General features: G+C 43.2%; 36 non-coding genes across 36 annotated transcripts; all 36 read left to right on the top strand.

Moving 5' to 3' along the window:
* Positions 1 to 282: 282 nt before the first annotated feature.
* Positions 283 to 364, top strand: trnas-gcu (transfer RNA serine (anticodon GCU)). Its single transcript has one exon. It is a non-coding gene; the product is annotated as a tRNA-Ser (tRNA).
* Positions 365 to 680: 316 nt separating this feature from the next.
* Positions 681 to 762, top strand: trnas-gcu (transfer RNA serine (anticodon GCU)). Its single transcript has one exon. It is a non-coding gene; the product is annotated as a tRNA-Ser (tRNA).
* A 321-nt stretch (positions 763 to 1,083) lies between these two features.
* trnas-gcu (transfer RNA serine (anticodon GCU)) lies at positions 1,084 to 1,165 on the top strand. The gene has a single exon. It is a non-coding gene; the product is annotated as a tRNA-Ser (tRNA).
* A 320-nt stretch (positions 1,166 to 1,485) lies between these two features.
* On the top strand, positions 1,486 to 1,568 carry trnas-gcu (transfer RNA serine (anticodon GCU)). Its single transcript has one exon. It is a non-coding gene; the product is annotated as a tRNA-Ser (tRNA).
* Positions 1,569 to 1,883: 315 nt separating this feature from the next.
* Positions 1,884 to 1,965, top strand: trnas-gcu (transfer RNA serine (anticodon GCU)). The gene has a single exon. It is a non-coding gene; the product is annotated as a tRNA-Ser (tRNA).
* Positions 1,966 to 2,281: 316 nt separating this feature from the next.
* Positions 2,282 to 2,363, top strand: trnas-gcu (transfer RNA serine (anticodon GCU)). The gene has a single exon. It is a non-coding gene; the product is annotated as a tRNA-Ser (tRNA).
* Positions 2,364 to 2,684: 321 nt separating this feature from the next.
* Positions 2,685 to 2,766, top strand: trnas-gcu (transfer RNA serine (anticodon GCU)). The gene has a single exon. It is a non-coding gene; the product is annotated as a tRNA-Ser (tRNA).
* A 321-nt stretch (positions 2,767 to 3,087) lies between these two features.
* On the top strand, positions 3,088 to 3,169 carry trnas-gcu (transfer RNA serine (anticodon GCU)). Its single transcript has one exon. It is a non-coding gene; the product is annotated as a tRNA-Ser (tRNA).
* Positions 3,170 to 3,490: 321 nt separating this feature from the next.
* On the top strand, positions 3,491 to 3,572 carry trnas-gcu (transfer RNA serine (anticodon GCU)). The gene has a single exon. It is a non-coding gene; the product is annotated as a tRNA-Ser (tRNA).
* Positions 3,573 to 3,893: 321 nt separating this feature from the next.
* Positions 3,894 to 3,975, top strand: trnas-gcu (transfer RNA serine (anticodon GCU)). The gene has a single exon. It is a non-coding gene; the product is annotated as a tRNA-Ser (tRNA).
* Positions 3,976 to 4,291: 316 nt separating this feature from the next.
* Positions 4,292 to 4,373, top strand: trnas-gcu (transfer RNA serine (anticodon GCU)). The gene has a single exon. It is a non-coding gene; the product is annotated as a tRNA-Ser (tRNA).
* Positions 4,374 to 4,689: 316 nt separating this feature from the next.
* trnas-gcu (transfer RNA serine (anticodon GCU)) lies at positions 4,690 to 4,771 on the top strand. Its single transcript has one exon. It is a non-coding gene; the product is annotated as a tRNA-Ser (tRNA).
* A 316-nt stretch (positions 4,772 to 5,087) lies between these two features.
* trnas-gcu (transfer RNA serine (anticodon GCU)) lies at positions 5,088 to 5,169 on the top strand. Its single transcript has one exon. It is a non-coding gene; the product is annotated as a tRNA-Ser (tRNA).
* A 315-nt stretch (positions 5,170 to 5,484) lies between these two features.
* trnas-gcu (transfer RNA serine (anticodon GCU)) lies at positions 5,485 to 5,567 on the top strand. The gene has a single exon. It is a non-coding gene; the product is annotated as a tRNA-Ser (tRNA).
* A 316-nt stretch (positions 5,568 to 5,883) lies between these two features.
* trnas-gcu (transfer RNA serine (anticodon GCU)) lies at positions 5,884 to 5,965 on the top strand. The gene has a single exon. It is a non-coding gene; the product is annotated as a tRNA-Ser (tRNA).
* Positions 5,966 to 6,281: 316 nt separating this feature from the next.
* Positions 6,282 to 6,363, top strand: trnas-gcu (transfer RNA serine (anticodon GCU)). Its single transcript has one exon. It is a non-coding gene; the product is annotated as a tRNA-Ser (tRNA).
* A 321-nt stretch (positions 6,364 to 6,684) lies between these two features.
* Positions 6,685 to 6,766, top strand: trnas-gcu (transfer RNA serine (anticodon GCU)). The gene has a single exon. It is a non-coding gene; the product is annotated as a tRNA-Ser (tRNA).
* A 321-nt stretch (positions 6,767 to 7,087) lies between these two features.
* Positions 7,088 to 7,169, top strand: trnas-gcu (transfer RNA serine (anticodon GCU)). Its single transcript has one exon. It is a non-coding gene; the product is annotated as a tRNA-Ser (tRNA).
* A 316-nt stretch (positions 7,170 to 7,485) lies between these two features.
* Positions 7,486 to 7,567, top strand: trnas-gcu (transfer RNA serine (anticodon GCU)). The gene has a single exon. It is a non-coding gene; the product is annotated as a tRNA-Ser (tRNA).
* A 320-nt stretch (positions 7,568 to 7,887) lies between these two features.
* On the top strand, positions 7,888 to 7,970 carry trnas-gcu (transfer RNA serine (anticodon GCU)). Its single transcript has one exon. It is a non-coding gene; the product is annotated as a tRNA-Ser (tRNA).
* A 310-nt stretch (positions 7,971 to 8,280) lies between these two features.
* trnas-gcu (transfer RNA serine (anticodon GCU)) lies at positions 8,281 to 8,362 on the top strand. The gene has a single exon. It is a non-coding gene; the product is annotated as a tRNA-Ser (tRNA).
* A 321-nt stretch (positions 8,363 to 8,683) lies between these two features.
* trnas-gcu (transfer RNA serine (anticodon GCU)) lies at positions 8,684 to 8,765 on the top strand. Its single transcript has one exon. It is a non-coding gene; the product is annotated as a tRNA-Ser (tRNA).
* Positions 8,766 to 9,086: 321 nt separating this feature from the next.
* On the top strand, positions 9,087 to 9,168 carry trnas-gcu (transfer RNA serine (anticodon GCU)). The gene has a single exon. It is a non-coding gene; the product is annotated as a tRNA-Ser (tRNA).
* A 316-nt stretch (positions 9,169 to 9,484) lies between these two features.
* Positions 9,485 to 9,566, top strand: trnas-gcu (transfer RNA serine (anticodon GCU)). The gene has a single exon. It is a non-coding gene; the product is annotated as a tRNA-Ser (tRNA).
* A 316-nt stretch (positions 9,567 to 9,882) lies between these two features.
* trnas-gcu (transfer RNA serine (anticodon GCU)) lies at positions 9,883 to 9,964 on the top strand. The gene has a single exon. It is a non-coding gene; the product is annotated as a tRNA-Ser (tRNA).
* Positions 9,965 to 10,284: 320 nt separating this feature from the next.
* On the top strand, positions 10,285 to 10,367 carry trnas-gcu (transfer RNA serine (anticodon GCU)). The gene has a single exon. It is a non-coding gene; the product is annotated as a tRNA-Ser (tRNA).
* A 315-nt stretch (positions 10,368 to 10,682) lies between these two features.
* On the top strand, positions 10,683 to 10,764 carry trnas-gcu (transfer RNA serine (anticodon GCU)). The gene has a single exon. It is a non-coding gene; the product is annotated as a tRNA-Ser (tRNA).
* A 321-nt stretch (positions 10,765 to 11,085) lies between these two features.
* On the top strand, positions 11,086 to 11,167 carry trnas-gcu (transfer RNA serine (anticodon GCU)). The gene has a single exon. It is a non-coding gene; the product is annotated as a tRNA-Ser (tRNA).
* Positions 11,168 to 11,488: 321 nt separating this feature from the next.
* trnas-gcu (transfer RNA serine (anticodon GCU)) lies at positions 11,489 to 11,570 on the top strand. The gene has a single exon. It is a non-coding gene; the product is annotated as a tRNA-Ser (tRNA).
* A 316-nt stretch (positions 11,571 to 11,886) lies between these two features.
* On the top strand, positions 11,887 to 11,968 carry trnas-gcu (transfer RNA serine (anticodon GCU)). The gene has a single exon. It is a non-coding gene; the product is annotated as a tRNA-Ser (tRNA).
* Positions 11,969 to 12,288: 320 nt separating this feature from the next.
* trnas-gcu (transfer RNA serine (anticodon GCU)) lies at positions 12,289 to 12,371 on the top strand. Its single transcript has one exon. It is a non-coding gene; the product is annotated as a tRNA-Ser (tRNA).
* Positions 12,372 to 12,686: 315 nt separating this feature from the next.
* On the top strand, positions 12,687 to 12,768 carry trnas-gcu (transfer RNA serine (anticodon GCU)). The gene has a single exon. It is a non-coding gene; the product is annotated as a tRNA-Ser (tRNA).
* Positions 12,769 to 13,084: 316 nt separating this feature from the next.
* Positions 13,085 to 13,166, top strand: trnas-gcu (transfer RNA serine (anticodon GCU)). The gene has a single exon. It is a non-coding gene; the product is annotated as a tRNA-Ser (tRNA).
* Positions 13,167 to 13,482: 316 nt separating this feature from the next.
* trnas-gcu (transfer RNA serine (anticodon GCU)) lies at positions 13,483 to 13,564 on the top strand. The gene has a single exon. It is a non-coding gene; the product is annotated as a tRNA-Ser (tRNA).
* Positions 13,565 to 13,885: 321 nt separating this feature from the next.
* trnas-gcu (transfer RNA serine (anticodon GCU)) lies at positions 13,886 to 13,967 on the top strand. Its single transcript has one exon. It is a non-coding gene; the product is annotated as a tRNA-Ser (tRNA).
* Positions 13,968 to 14,287: 320 nt separating this feature from the next.
* Positions 14,288 to 14,370, top strand: trnas-gcu (transfer RNA serine (anticodon GCU)). Its single transcript has one exon. It is a non-coding gene; the product is annotated as a tRNA-Ser (tRNA).
* Positions 14,371 to 14,372: the final 2 nt, after the last annotated feature.

Genomic DNA, 14,372 nt, shown 5'->3' with positions numbered 1-14,372 from the left:
AATACTCTTTGATGGGTTAGCGCACAGCTATTATACCGAGGGCTCCGTCTTATGTTGGATCCCCATCACTCTGTTACAAAGAGGTTGACGTGTTTATATTATGTTCTACGCATCTCTGCAATTGCTGTTTTGAGTCCATGTAATATGTTTCTTATCAAGATTTTGGAAGGTAGATGACAAGATAAGCAGAAATTACGTGAGCATTCTGTTTTAGCAACACTGTCAACAGCTATATGAATAATACATCTGTTTTCATAAATAAGCTGTGGCAAAGGTATGCCGGACGAGGTGGCCGAGAGGTTAAGGCGATGGACTGCTAATCCATTGTGCTCTGCAAGCGTGGGTTCGAATCCCACCCTCGTTGAGTTGGAGTTAAAGGGGTTTGTTTACTTGTGAAAATACTCTGTGACCAGGCTAGCGCACAGCTACTGTACCTGGGGCTCTGTCATATGTTGGATCCCCATCACTCTGTTACAAAGAGGTTGACGTGTTTATATTATGTTCTACGCATCTCTGCAATTGCTGTTTTGAGTCCATGTAAATTGTTTCTTATCAAGATTTTGGAAGGTAGATGACAAGATAAGCAGAAATTACCTGAGCATTCTGTTTTAGCAACACTGTCAATAGCTATATGAATAATACATCTGTTTTCATAAATGAGCTGTGGCAAAGGTATGCCGGACGAGGTGGCAGAGAGGTTAAGGCGATGGACTGCTAATCCATTGTGCTCTGCACGCGTGGGTTCGAATCCCACCCTCGTCGAGTTGGAGTTAAAGGGGTTTGTTTACTTGTGAAAATACTCTGTGACCAGGCTAGCGCACAGCTACTATACCGAGGGCTCCGTCTTGTGTTGGATCCCCATCACTCTGTTACAAAGAGGTTGACGTGTTTATATTATGTTCTACGCATCTCTGCAATTGCTGTTTTGAGTCCATGTAAATTGTTTCTTATCAAGATTTTGGAAGGTAGATGACAAGATAAGAAGAAATGATGTGAGAATTCTGCTTCGGCAACACTGTCAACGGCTATATGAATAATACATCTGTTTTCATAAATGACCTGTGGCAAATCAATGGTATGCCGGACGAGGTGGTCGAGAGGTTAAGGCGATGGACTGCTAATCCATTGTGCTCTGCACGCGTGGGTTCGAATCCCACCCTCGTCGAGTTGGAGTTAAAGGGGTTTGTTTACTTGTGAAAATACTCTGTGACCAGGCTAGCGCACACCTACTCTACCGAGGGCTCCGTCTTATGTTGGATCCCCATCACTCTGTTACAAAGAGGTTGACGTGTTTATATTATGTTCTACGCATCTCTGCAATTGCTGTTTTGAGTCCATGTAAATTGTTTCTTATCAAGATTTTGGAAGGTAGATGACAAGATAAGCAGAAATTACCTGAGCATTCTGTTTTAGCAACACTGTCAATAGCTATATGAATAATACATCTGTTTTCATAAATGAGCTGTGGCAAATCAATGGTATGCCGGACGAGGTGGCCGAGAGGTTAAGGCGATGGACTGCTAATCCATTGTGCTCTGCACGCGTGGGTTCGAATCCCACCCTGTTTGAGTTAAAGGGGTTTGTTTACTTGTGAAAATACTCTGTGACCAGGCTAGCACACAGCTACTATACCGAGGGCTCTGTCTTATGTTGGATCCCCATCACTCTATTACAAAGAGGTTGACGTGTTTATATTATGTTCTACGCATCTCTGCAATTGCTGTTTTGAGTCCATGTAAATTGTTTCTTATAAAGATTTTGGAAGGTAGATGACAAGATAAGCAGAAATTACCTGAGCATTCTGTTTTAGCAACACTGTCAATAGCTATATGAATAATACATCTGTTTTCATAAATGAGCTGTGGCAAATCAATGGTATGCCGGAAGAGGTGGCCGAGAGGTTAAGGCGATGGACTGCTTATCCATTGTGCTCTGCATGCGTGGGTTCGAATCCCACCCTCGTCGAGCTGCAGTTAAAGGGCTTTGTTTACTTGAAAAAAATACTCTTTGATGGGTTAGCGCACAGCTATTATACCGAGGGCTCCGTCTTATGTTGGATCCCCATCACTCTGTTACAAAGAGGTTGACGTGTTTATATTATGTTCTACGCATCTCTGCAATTGCTGTTTTGAGTCCATGTAATTTGTTTCTTATCAAGATTTTGGAAGGTAGATGACAAGATAAGCAGAAATTACGTGAGCATTCTGTTTTAGCAACACTGTCAACAGCTATATGAATAATACATCTGTTTTCATAAATAAGCTGTGGCAAAGGTGTGCCGGACGAGGTGGCCGAGAGGTTAAGGCGATGGACTGCTAATCCATTGTGCTCTGCACGCGTGGGTTCGAATCCCACCCTCGTCGAGTTGGAGTTAAAGGGGTTTGTTTACTTGTGAAAATACTCTGTGACCAGGCTAGCGCACAGCTACTGTACCTGGGGCTCCGTCATATGTTGGATCCCCATCACTCTGTTACAAAGAGGTTGACGTGTTTATATTATGTTCTACGCATCTCTGCAATTGCTGTTTTGAGTCCATGTAAATTGTTTCTTATCAAGATTTTGGAAGATAGATGACAAGATAAGCAGAAATTACCTGAGCATTCTGTTTTAGCAACACTGTCAATAGCTATATGAATAATACATCTGTTTTCATAAATGACCTGTGGCAAATCAATGGTATGCCGGACGAGGTGGCCGAGAGGTTAAGGCGATGGACTGCTAATCCATTGTGCTCTGCACGCGTGGGTTCGAATTCCACCCTCGTCGAGTTGGAGTTAAAGGGGTTTGTTTACTTGTGAAAATACTCTGTGACCAGGCTAGTGCACAACTACTCTACCGAGGGCTCCGTCTTATGTTGGATCCCCATCACTCTGTTACAAAGAGGTTGACGTGTTTATATTATGTTCTACGCATCTCTGCAATTGCTGTTTTGAGTCCATGTAATATGTTTCTTATCAAGATTTTGGAAGGTAGATGACAAGATAAGCAGAAATTACCTGAGCATTCTGTTTTAGCAACACTGTCAATAGCTATATGAATAATACATCTGTTTTCATAAATGAGCTGTGGCAAATCAATGGTATGCCGGACGAGGTGGCCGAGAGGTTAAGGCGATGGACTGCTAATCCATTGTGCTCTGCACGCGTGGGTTCGAATCCCACCCTCGTCGAGTTGGAGTTAAAGGGTTTTGTTTACTTGTGAAAATACTCTGTGACCAGGCTAGCGCACAGCTACTGTACCGAGGGCTCAGTCTTATGTTGGATCCCCATCACTCTGTTACAAAGAGGTTGACGTGTTTATATTATGTTCTACGCATCTCTGCAATTGCTGTTTTGAGTCCATGTAAATTGTTTTTTATCAAGATTTTGGAAGGTAGATGACAAGATAAGAAGAAATGATGTGAGAATTCTGCTTCGGCAACACTGTCAACGGCTATATGATTAATACATCTGTTTTCATAAATGAGCTGTGGCAAATCAATGGTATGCCGGACGAGGTGGCCGAGAGGTTAAGGCGCTGGACTGCTAATCCGTTGTGCTCTGCACGCGTGGGTTCGAATCCCACCCTCGTCGAGTTGGAGTTAAAGGGGTTTGTTTACTTGTGAAAATACTCTGTGACCAGGCTAGCGCACAGCTACTGTACCGAGGGCTCCGTCTTATGTTGGATCCCCATCACTCTGTTACAAAGAGGTTGACGTGTTTATATTATGTTCTACGCATCTCTGCAATTGCTGTTTTGAGTCCATGTAAATTGTTTCTTATCAAGATTTTGGAAGGTAGATGACAAGATAAGCAGAAATTACCTGAGCATTCTGTTTTAGCAACACTGTCAATAGCTATATGAATAATACATCTGTTTTCATAAATGAGCTGTGGCAAATCAATGGTATGCCGGACGAGGTGGCCGAGAGGTTAAGGCGATGGACTGCTAATCCATTGTGCTCTGCACGCGTGGGTTTGAATCCCGCCTTCGTCGAGTTGGAGTTAAAGGGGTTTGTTTACTTGTGAAAATACTCTGTGACCAGGCTAGCGCACAGCTACTATACCGAGGGCTCCGTCTTATGTTGGACCCCCATCACTCTGTTACAAAGAGGTTGACGTGTTTATATTATGTTCTACGCATCTCTGCAATTGCTGTTTTGAGTCCATGTAATTTGTTTCTTATCAAGATTTTGGAAGGTAGATGACAAGATAAGCAGAAATTACGTGAGCATTCTGTTTTAGCAACACTGTCAACAGCTATATGAATAATACATCTGTTTTCATAAATAAGCTGTGGCAAAGGTATGCCGGACGAGGTGGCCGAGAGGTTAAGGCGATGGACTGCTAATCCATTGTGCTCTGCACGCGTGGGTTCGAATCCCACCCTCGTCGAGTTGGAGTTAAAGGGGTTTGTTTACTTGTGAAAATACTCTGTGACCAGGCTCGCGCACAGCTACTATACCGAGGGCTCCGTCTTATGTTGGATCCCCATCACTCTGTTACAAAGAGGTTGACGTGTTTATATTATGTTCTACGCATCTCTGCAATTGCTGTTTTGAGTCCATGTAAATTGTTTCTTATCAAGATTTTGGAAGGTAGATGACAAGATAAGCAGAAATTACCTGAGCATTCTGTTTTAGCAACACTGTCAATAGCTATATGAATAATACATCTGTTTTCATAAATGAGCTGTGGCAAAGGTATGCCGGACGAGGTGGCCGAGAGGTTAAGGCGATGGACTGCTAATCCATTGTGCTCTGCACGCGTGGGTTCGAATCCCACCCTCGTCGAGTTGGAGTTAAAGGGGTTTGTTTACTTGTGAAAATACTCTGTGACCAGGCTAGCGCACAGCTACTATACCGAGGGCTCCGTCTTATGTTGGATCCCCATCACTCTGTTACAAAGAGGTTGACGTGTTTATAATATGTTCTACGCATCTCTGCAATTGCTGTTTTGAGTCCATGTAAATTGTTTTTTATCAAGATTTTGGAAGGTAGATGACAAGATAAAAAGAAATGATGTGAGAATTCTGCTTCGGCAACACTGTCAACGGCTATATGAATAATACATCTGTTTTCATAAATGAGCTGTGGCAAAGGTATGCCGGACGAGGTGGCCGAGAGGTTAAGGCGATGGACTGCTAATCCATTGTGCTCTGCATGCGTGGGTTCGAATCCCACCCTCGTCGAGCTGCAGTTAAAGGGCTTTGTTTACTTGAAAAAATACTCTTTGATGGGTTAGCGCACAGCTATTATACCGAGGGCTCCGTCTTGTGTTGGATCCCCATCACTCTGTTACAAAGAGGTTGACGTGTTTATATTATGTTCTACGCATCTCTGCAATTGCTGTTTTGAGTCCATGTAAATTGTTTTTTATCAAGATTTTGGAAGGTAGATGACAAGATAAGAAGAAATGATGTGAGAATTCTGCTTCGGCAACACTGTCAACGGCTATATGAATAATACGTCTGTTTTCATAAATGAGCTGTGGCAAAGGTATGCCGGACGAGGTGGCCGAGAGGTTAAGGCGATGGACTGCTAATCCGTTGTGCTCTGCACGCGTGGGTTCCAAACCACGCCCTCGTCGAGTTGGAGTTAAAGGGGTTTGTTTACTTGTGAAAATACTCTGTGACCAGGCTAGCGCACAGCTACTATACCGAGGGCTCCGTCTTATGTTGGATCCCCATCACTCTGTTACAAAGAGGTTGACGTGTTTATAATATGTTCTACGCATCTCTGCAATTGCTGTTTTGAGTCCATGTAATTTGTTTCTTATCAAGATTTTGGAAGGTAGATGACAAGATAAGCAGAAATTACGTGAGCATTCTGTTTTAGCAACACTGTCAACGGCTATATGAATAATACATCTGTTTTCATAAATAAGCTGTGGCACAGGTATGCCGGACGAGGTGGCCGAGAGGTTAAGGCGATGGACTGCTAATCCGTTGTGCTCTGCACGCGTGGGTTCGAATCTCCCCCTCGTCGAGTTGGAGTTAAAGGGGTTTGTTTACTTGTGAAAATACTCTGTGACCAGGCTAGCGCACAGCTACTATACCGAGGGCTCCGTCTTATGTTGGATCCCCATCACTCTGTTACAAAGAGGTTGACGTGTTTATAATATGTTCTACGCATCTCTGCAATTGCTGTTTTGAGTCCATGTAATTTGTTTCTTATCAAGATTTTGGAAGGTAGATGACAAGATAAGCAGAAATTACGTGAGCATTCTGTTTTAGCAACACTGTCAACGGCTATATGAATAATACATCTGTTTTCATAAATAAGCTGTGGCAAAGGTATGCCGGACGAGGTGGCCGAGAGGTTAAGGCGATGGACTGCTAATCCGTTGTGCTCTGCACGCGTGGGTTCGAATCTCCCCCTCGTCGAGTTGGAGTTAAAGGGGTTTGTTTACTTGTGAAAATACTCTGTGACCAGGCTAGCGCACACCTACTCTACCGAGGGCTCCGTCTTATGTTGGATCCCCATCACTCTGTTACAAAGAGGTTGACGTGTTTATATTATGTTCTACGCATCTCTGCAATTGCTGTTTTGAGTCCATGTAAATTGTTTTTTATCAAGATTTTGGAAGGTAGATGACAAGATAAGAAGAAATGATGTGAGAATTCTGCTTCGGCAACACTGTCAACGGCTATATGAATAATACATCTGTTTTCATAAATGAGCTGTGGCAAATCAATGGTATGCCGGACGAGGTGGCCGAGAGGTAAAGGCGATGGACTGCTAATCCATTGTGCTCTGCACGCGTGGGTTCGAATCCCACCCTCGTCGAGTTGGATTTAAAGGGGTTTGTTTACTTGTGAAAATACTCTGCAACTAGGCTAGCGCACAGCTACTGTACCCAGGGCTCCGTCTTATGTTGGATCCCCATCACTCTGTTACAAAGAGGTTGACTTGTTTATAATATGTTCTACGCATCTCTGCAATTGATGTCTTGAGTCCATGTAAATTGTTTTTTATCAAGATTTTGGAAGGTAGATGACAAGATAAGAAGAAATGATGTGAGAATTCTGCTTCGGCAACACTGTCAACGGCTATATGAATAATACATCTGTTTTCATAAATGAGCTGTGGCAAATCAATGGTATGCCGGACGAGGTGGCCGCGAGGTTAAGGCGATGGACTGCTAATCCATTGTGCTCTGCACGCGTGGGTTCGAATCCCACCCTCGTCGAGTTGGAGTTAAAGGGGTTTGTTTACTTGTGAAAATACTCTGTGACCAGGCTAGCGCACAGCTACTGTACCGAGGGCTCAGTCTTATGTTGGATCCCCATCACTCTGTTACAAAGAGGTTGACGTGTTTATAATATGTTCTACGCATCTCTGCAATTGCTGTTTTGAGTCCATGTAAATTGTTTTTTATCAAGATTTTGGAAGGTAGATGACAAGATAAGAAGAAATGATGTGAGAATTCTGCTTCACCAACACTGTCAACGGCTATATGAATAATACATCTGTTTTCATAAATGAGCTGTGGCAAAGGTATGCCGGACGAGGTGGCCGAGAGGTTAAGGCGATGGACTGCTAATCCATTGTGCTCTGCACGCGTGGGTTCGAATCCCACCCTCGTCGAGTTGGATTTAAAGGGGTTTGTTTACTTGTGAAAATACTCTGTAACCAGGCTAGCGCACAGCTACTGTACCCAGGGCCCCGTCTTATGTTGGATCCCCATCACTCTGTTACAAAGAGGTTGACTTGTTTATAATATGTTCTACGCATCTCTGCAATTGCTGTTTTGAGTCCATGTTAGTTGTTTTTTATCAAGATTTTGGAAGGTAGATGACAAGATAAGAAGAAATGGAGTGAGAATTCTGCTTCGGCAACACTGTCAACGGCTATATGAATAATACATCTGTTTTCATAAATGACCTGTGGCAAATCAATGGTATGCCGGATGAGGTGGCCGAGAGGTTAAGGCGATGGACTGCTAATCCGTTGTGCTCTGCACGCGTGGGTTCGAATCCCACCCTGTTTGAGTTAAAGGGGTTTGTTTACTTGTGAAAATACTCTGTGACCAGGCTAGCGCACAGCTACTATACCGAGGGCTCCTTCTTATGTTGGATCCCCATCACTCTGTTACAAAGAGGTTGACGTGTTTATAATATGTTCTACGCATCTCTGCAATTGCTGTTTTGAGTCCATGTAAATTGTTTTTTATCAAGATTTTGGAAGGTAGATGACAAGATAAGAAGAAATGATGTGAGAATTCTGCTTCACCAACACTGTCAACGGCTATATGAATAATACATCTGTTTTCATAAATGAGCTGTGGCAAAGGTATGCCGGACGAGGTGGCCGAGAGGTTAAGGCGATGGACTGCTAATCCATTGTGCTCTGCACGCGTGGGTTCGAATCCCACCCTTGTCGAGTTGGATTTAAAGGGGTTTGTTTACTTGTGAAAATACTCTGTAACCAGGCTAGCGCACAGCTACTGTACCCAGGGCCCCGTCTTATGTTGGATCCCCATCACTCTGTTACAAAGAGGTTGACGTGTTTATATTATGTTCTACGCATCTCTGCAATTGCTGTTTTGAGTCCATGTAAATTGTTTCTTATCAAGATTTTGGAAGGTAGATGACAAGATAAGCAGAAATTACCTGAGCATTCTGTTTTAGCAACACTGTCAATAGCTATATGAATAATACATCTGTTTTCATAAATGAGCTGTGGCAAATCAATGGTATGCCGGACGAGGTGGCCGAGAGGTTAAGGCGATGGACTGCTAATCCGTTGTGCTCTGCATGCGTGGGTTCGAATCCCACCCTCGTCGAGTTGGAGTTAAAGGGGTTTGTTTACTTGTGAAAATACTCTGTGACCAGGCTAGCGCACACCTACTCTACCGAGGGCTCCGTCTTATGTTGGATCCCCATCACTCTGTTACAAAGAGGTTGAGGTGTTTATATTATGTTCTACGCATCTCTGCAATTGCTGTTTTGAGTCCATGTAAATTGTTTCTTATCAAGATTTTGGAAGGTAGATGACAAGATAAGCAGAAATTACCTGAGCATTCTGTTTTAGCAACACTGTCAATAGCTATATGAATAATACATCTGTTTTCATAAATGAGCTGTGGCAAATCAATGGTGTGCCGGACGAGGTGGCCGAGAGGTTAAGGCGATGGACTGCTAATCCATTGTGCTCTGCACGCGTGGGTTCGAATCCCACCCTCGTCGAGTTGGAGTTAAAGGGGTTTGTTTACTTGTGAAAATACTCTGTGACCAGGCTAGCGCACAGCTACTATACCGAGGGCTCCGTCTTATGTTGGATCCCCATCACTCTGTTACAAAGAGGTTGACGTGTTTATAATATGTTCTACGCATCTCTGCAATTGCTGTTTTGAGTCCATGTAAATTGTTTTTTATCAAGATTTTGGAAGGTAGATGACAAGATAAAAAGAAATGATGTGAGAATTCTGCTTCGGCAACACTGTCAACGGCTATATGAATAATACATCTGTTTTCATAAATGAGCTGTGGCAAAGGTATGCCGGACGAGGTGGCCGAGAGGTTAAGGCGATGGACTGCTAATCCATTGTGCTCTGCACGCGTGGGTTCGAATCCCACCCTCGTCGAGTTGGAGTTAAAGGGGTTTGTTTACTTGTGAAAATACTCTGTGACCAGGCTAGCGCACAGCTACTGTACCGAGGGCTCAGTCTTATGTTGGATCCCCATCACTCTGTTACAAAGAGGTTGACGTGTTTATAATATGTTCTACGCATCTCTGCAATTGCTGTTTTGAGTCCATGTAAATTGTTTTTTATCAAGATTTTGGAAGGTAGATGACAAGATAAGAAGAAATGATGTGAGAATTCTGCTTCACCAACACTGTCAACGGCTATATGAATAATACATCTGTTTTCATAAATGAGCTGTGGCAAAGGTATGCCGGACGAGGTGGCCGAGAGGTTAAGGCGATGGACTGCTAATCCATTGTGCTCTGCACGCGTGGGTTCGAATCCCACCCTCGTCGAGTTGGATTTAAAGGGGTTTGTTTACTTGTGAAAATACTCTGTAACCAGGCTAGCGCACAGCTACTGTACCCAGGGCCCCGTCTTATGTTGGATCCCCATCACTCTGTTACAAAGAGGTTGACTTGTTTATAATATGTTCTACGCATCTCTGCAATTGCTGTTTTGAGTCCATGTTAGTTGTTTTTTATCAAGATTTTGGAAGGTAGATGACAAGATAAGAAGAAATGGAGTGAGAATTCTGCTTCGGCAACACTGTCAACGGCTATATGAATAATACATCTGTTTTCATAAATGACCTGTGGCAAATCAATGGTATGCCGGATGAGGTGGCCGAGAGGTTAAGGCGATGGACTGCTAATCCGTTGTGCTCTGCACGCGTGGGTTCGAATCCCACCCTGTTTGAGTTAAAGGGGTTTGTTTACTTGTGAAAATACTCTGTGACCAGGCTAGCACACAGCTACTATACCGAGGGCTCTGTCTTATGTTGGATCCCCATCACTCTATTACAAAGAGGTTGACGTGTTTATATTATGTTCTACGCATCTCTGCAATTGCTGTTTTGAGTCCATGTAAATTGTTTCTTATAAAGATTTTGGAAGGTAGATGACAAGATAAGCAGAAATTACCTGAGCATTCTGTTTTAGCAACACTGTCAATAGCTATATGAATAATACATCTGTTTTCATAAATGAGCTGTGGCAAATCAATGGTATGCCGGAAGAGGTGGCCGAGAGGTTAAGGCGATGGACTGCTTATCCATTGTGCTCTGCATGCGTGGGTTCGAATCCCACCCTCGTCGAGCTGCAGTTAAAGGGCTTTGTTTACTTGAAAAAAATACTCTTTGATGGGTTAGCGCACAGCTATTATACCGAGGGCTCCGTCTTATGTTGGATCCCCATCACTCTGTTACAAAGAGGTTGACGTGTTTATATTATGTTCTACGCATCTCTGCAATTGCTGTTTTGAGTCCATGTAAATTGTTTCTTATCAAGATTTTGGAAGATAGATGACAAGATAAGCAGAAATTACCTGAGCATTCTGTTTTAGCAACACTGTCAATAGCTATATGAATAATACATCTGTTTTCATAAATGACCTGTGGCAAATCAATGGTATGCCGGACGAGGTGGCCGAGAGGTTAAGGCGATGGACTGCTAATCCATTGTGCTCTGCACGCGTGGGTTCGAATTCCACCCTCGTCGAGTTGGAGTTAAAGGGGTTTGTTTACTTGTGAAAATACTCTGTGACCAGGCTAGTGCACACCTACTCTACCGAGGGCTCCGTCTTATGTTGGATCCCCATCACTCTGTTACAAAGAGGTTGACGTGTTTATATTATGTTCTACGCATCTCTGCAATTGCTGTTTTGAGTCCATGTAATATGTTTCTTATCAAGATTTTGGAAGGTAGATGACAAGATAAGCAGAAATTACCTGAGCATTCTGTTTTAGCAACACTGTCAATAGCTATATGAATAATACATCTGTTTTCATAAATGAGCTGTGGCAAATCAATGGTATGCCGGACGAGGTGGCCGAGAGGTTAAGGCGATGGACTGCTAATCCATTGTGCTCTGCACGCGTGGGTTCGAATCCCACCCTCGTCGAGTTGGAGTTAAAGGGTTTTGTTTACTTGTGAAAATACTCTGTGACCAGGCTAGCGCACAGCTACTGTACCGAGGGCTCAGTCTTATGTTGGATCCCCATCACTCTGTTACAAAGAGGTTGACGTGTTTATAATATGTTCTACGCATCTCTGCAATTGCTGTTTTGAGTCCATGTTAGTTGTTTTTTATCAAGATTTTGGAAGGTAGATGACAAGATAAGAAGAAATGATGTGAGAATTCTGCTTCACCAACACTGTCAACGGCTATATGAATAATACATCTGTTTTCATAAATGAGCTGTGCCAAAGGTATGCCGGACGAGGTGGCCGAGAGGTTAAGGCGATGGACTGCTAATCCGTTGTGCTCTGCACGCGTGGGTTCGAATCCCACCCTCGTCGAGTTGGATTTAAAGGGGTTTGTTTACTTGTGAAAATACTCTGTAACCAGGCTAGCGCACAGCTACTGTACCCAGGGCCCCGTCTTATGTTGGATCCCCATCACTCTGTTACAAAGAGGTTGACTTGTTTATAATATGTTCTACGCATCTCTGCAATTGCTGTTTTGAGTCCATGTTAGTTGTTTTTTATCAAGATTTTGGAAGGTAGATGACAAGATAAGAAGAAATGGAGTGAGAATTCTGCTTCGGCAACACTGTCAACGGCTATATGAATAATACATCTGTTTTCATAAATGACCTGTGGCAAATCAATGGTATGCCGGACGAGGTGGCCGAGAGGTTAAGGCGATGGACTGCTAATCCGTTGTGCTCTGCATGCGTGGGTTCGAATCCCACCCTGTTTGAGCTAAAGGGGTTTGTTTACTTGTGAAAATACTCTGTGACCAGGCTAGCACACAGCTACTATACCGAGGGCTCTGTCTTATGTTGGATCCCCATCACTCTATTACAAAGAGGTTGACGTGTTTATATTATGTTCTACGCATCTCTGCAATTGCTGTTTTGAGTCCATGTAAATTGTTTCTTATAAAGATTTTGGAAGGTAGATGACAAGATAAGCAGAAATTACCTGAGCATTCTGTTTTAGCAACACTGTCAATAGCTATATGAATAATACATCTGTTTTCATAAATGAGCTGTGGCAAATCAATGGTATGCCGGAAGAGGTGGCTGAGAGGTTAAGGCGATGGACTGCTAATCCATTGTGCTCTGCATGCGTGGGTTCGAATCCCACCCTCGTCGAGCTGCAGTTAAAGGGCTTTGTTTACTTGAAAAAAATACTCTTTGATGGGTTAGCGCACAGCTATTATACCGAGGGCTCCGTCTTATGTTGGATCCCCATCACTCTGTTACAAAGAGGTTGACGTGTTTATATTATGTTCTACGCATCTCTGCAATTGCTGTTTTGAGTCCATGTAATATGTTTCTTATCAAGATTTTGGAAGGTAGATGACAAGATAAGCAGAAATTACGTGAGCATTCTGTTTTAGCAACACTGTCAACAGCTATATGAATAATACATCTGTTTTCATAAATAAGCTGTGGCAAAGGTATGCCGGACGAGGTGGCCGAGAGGTTAAGGCGATGGACTGCTAATCCATTGTGCTCTGCAAGCGTGGGTTCGAATCCCACCCTCGTTGAGTTGGAGTTAAAGGGGTTTGTTTACTTGTGAAAATACTCTGTGACCAGGCTAGCGCACAGCTACTGTACCTGGGGCTCTGTCATATGTTGGATCCCCATCACTCTGTTACAAAGAGGTTGACGTGTTTATATTATGTTCTACGCATCTCTGCAATTGCTGTTTTGAGTCCATGTAAATTGTTTCTTATCAAGATTTTGGAAGGTAGATGACAAGATAAGCAGAAATTACCTGAGCATTCTGTTTTAGCAACACTGTCAATAGCTATATGAATAATACATCTGTTTTCATAAATGAGCTGTGGCAAAGGTATGCCGGACGAGGTGGCAGAGAGGTTAAGGCGATGGACTGCTAATCCATTGTGCTCTGCACGCGTGGGTTCGAATCCCACCCTCGTCGAGTTGGAGTTAAAGGGGTTTGTTTACTTGTGAAAATACTCTGTGACCAGGCTAGCGCACAGCTACTATACCGAGGGCTCCGTCTTGTGTTGGATCCCCATCACTCTGTTACAAAGAGGTTGACGTGTTTATATTATGTTCTACGCATCTCTGCAATTGCTGTTTTGAGTCCATGTAAATTGTTTCTTATCAAGATTTTGGAAGGTAGATGACAAGATAAGAAGAAATGATGTGAGAATTCTGCTTCGGCAACACTGTCAACGGCTATATGAATAATACATCTGTTTTCATAAATGACCTGTGGCAAATCAATGGTATGCCGGACGAGGTGGTCGAGAGGTTAAGGCGATGGACTGCTAATCCATTGTGCTCTGCACGCGTGGGTTCGAATCCCACCCTCGTCGAGTTGGAGTTAAAGGGGTTTGTTTACTTGTGAAAATACTCTGTGACCAGGCTAGCGCACACCTACTCTACCGAGGGCTCCGTCTTATGTTGGATCCCCATCACTCTGTTACAAAGAGGTTGACGTGTTTATATTATGTTCTACGCATCTCTGCAATTGCTGTTTTGAGTCCATGTAAATTGTTTCTTATCAAGATTTTGGAAGGTAGATGACAAGATAAGCAGAAATTACCTGAGCATTCTGTTTTAGCAACACTGTCAATAGCTATATGAATAATACATCTGTTTTCATAAATGAGCTGTGGCAAATCAATGGTATGCCGGACGAGGTGGCCGAGAGGTTAAGGCGATGGACTGCTAATCCATTGTGCTCTGCACGCGTGGGTTCGAATCCCACCCTGTTTGAG

Source organism: Hoplias malabaricus, unplaced genomic scaffold (assembly GCF_029633855.1).
Source record: "Hoplias malabaricus isolate fHopMal1 unplaced genomic scaffold, fHopMal1.hap1 scaffold_154, whole genome shotgun sequence".
Classification (NCBI taxonomy): Eukaryota; Metazoa; Chordata; class Actinopteri; order Characiformes; family Erythrinidae; genus Hoplias; species Hoplias malabaricus.
The sequence above is the reverse complement of the archived record's forward strand: the minus strand, read 5'-3'. Positions and strand labels throughout refer to the sequence as shown.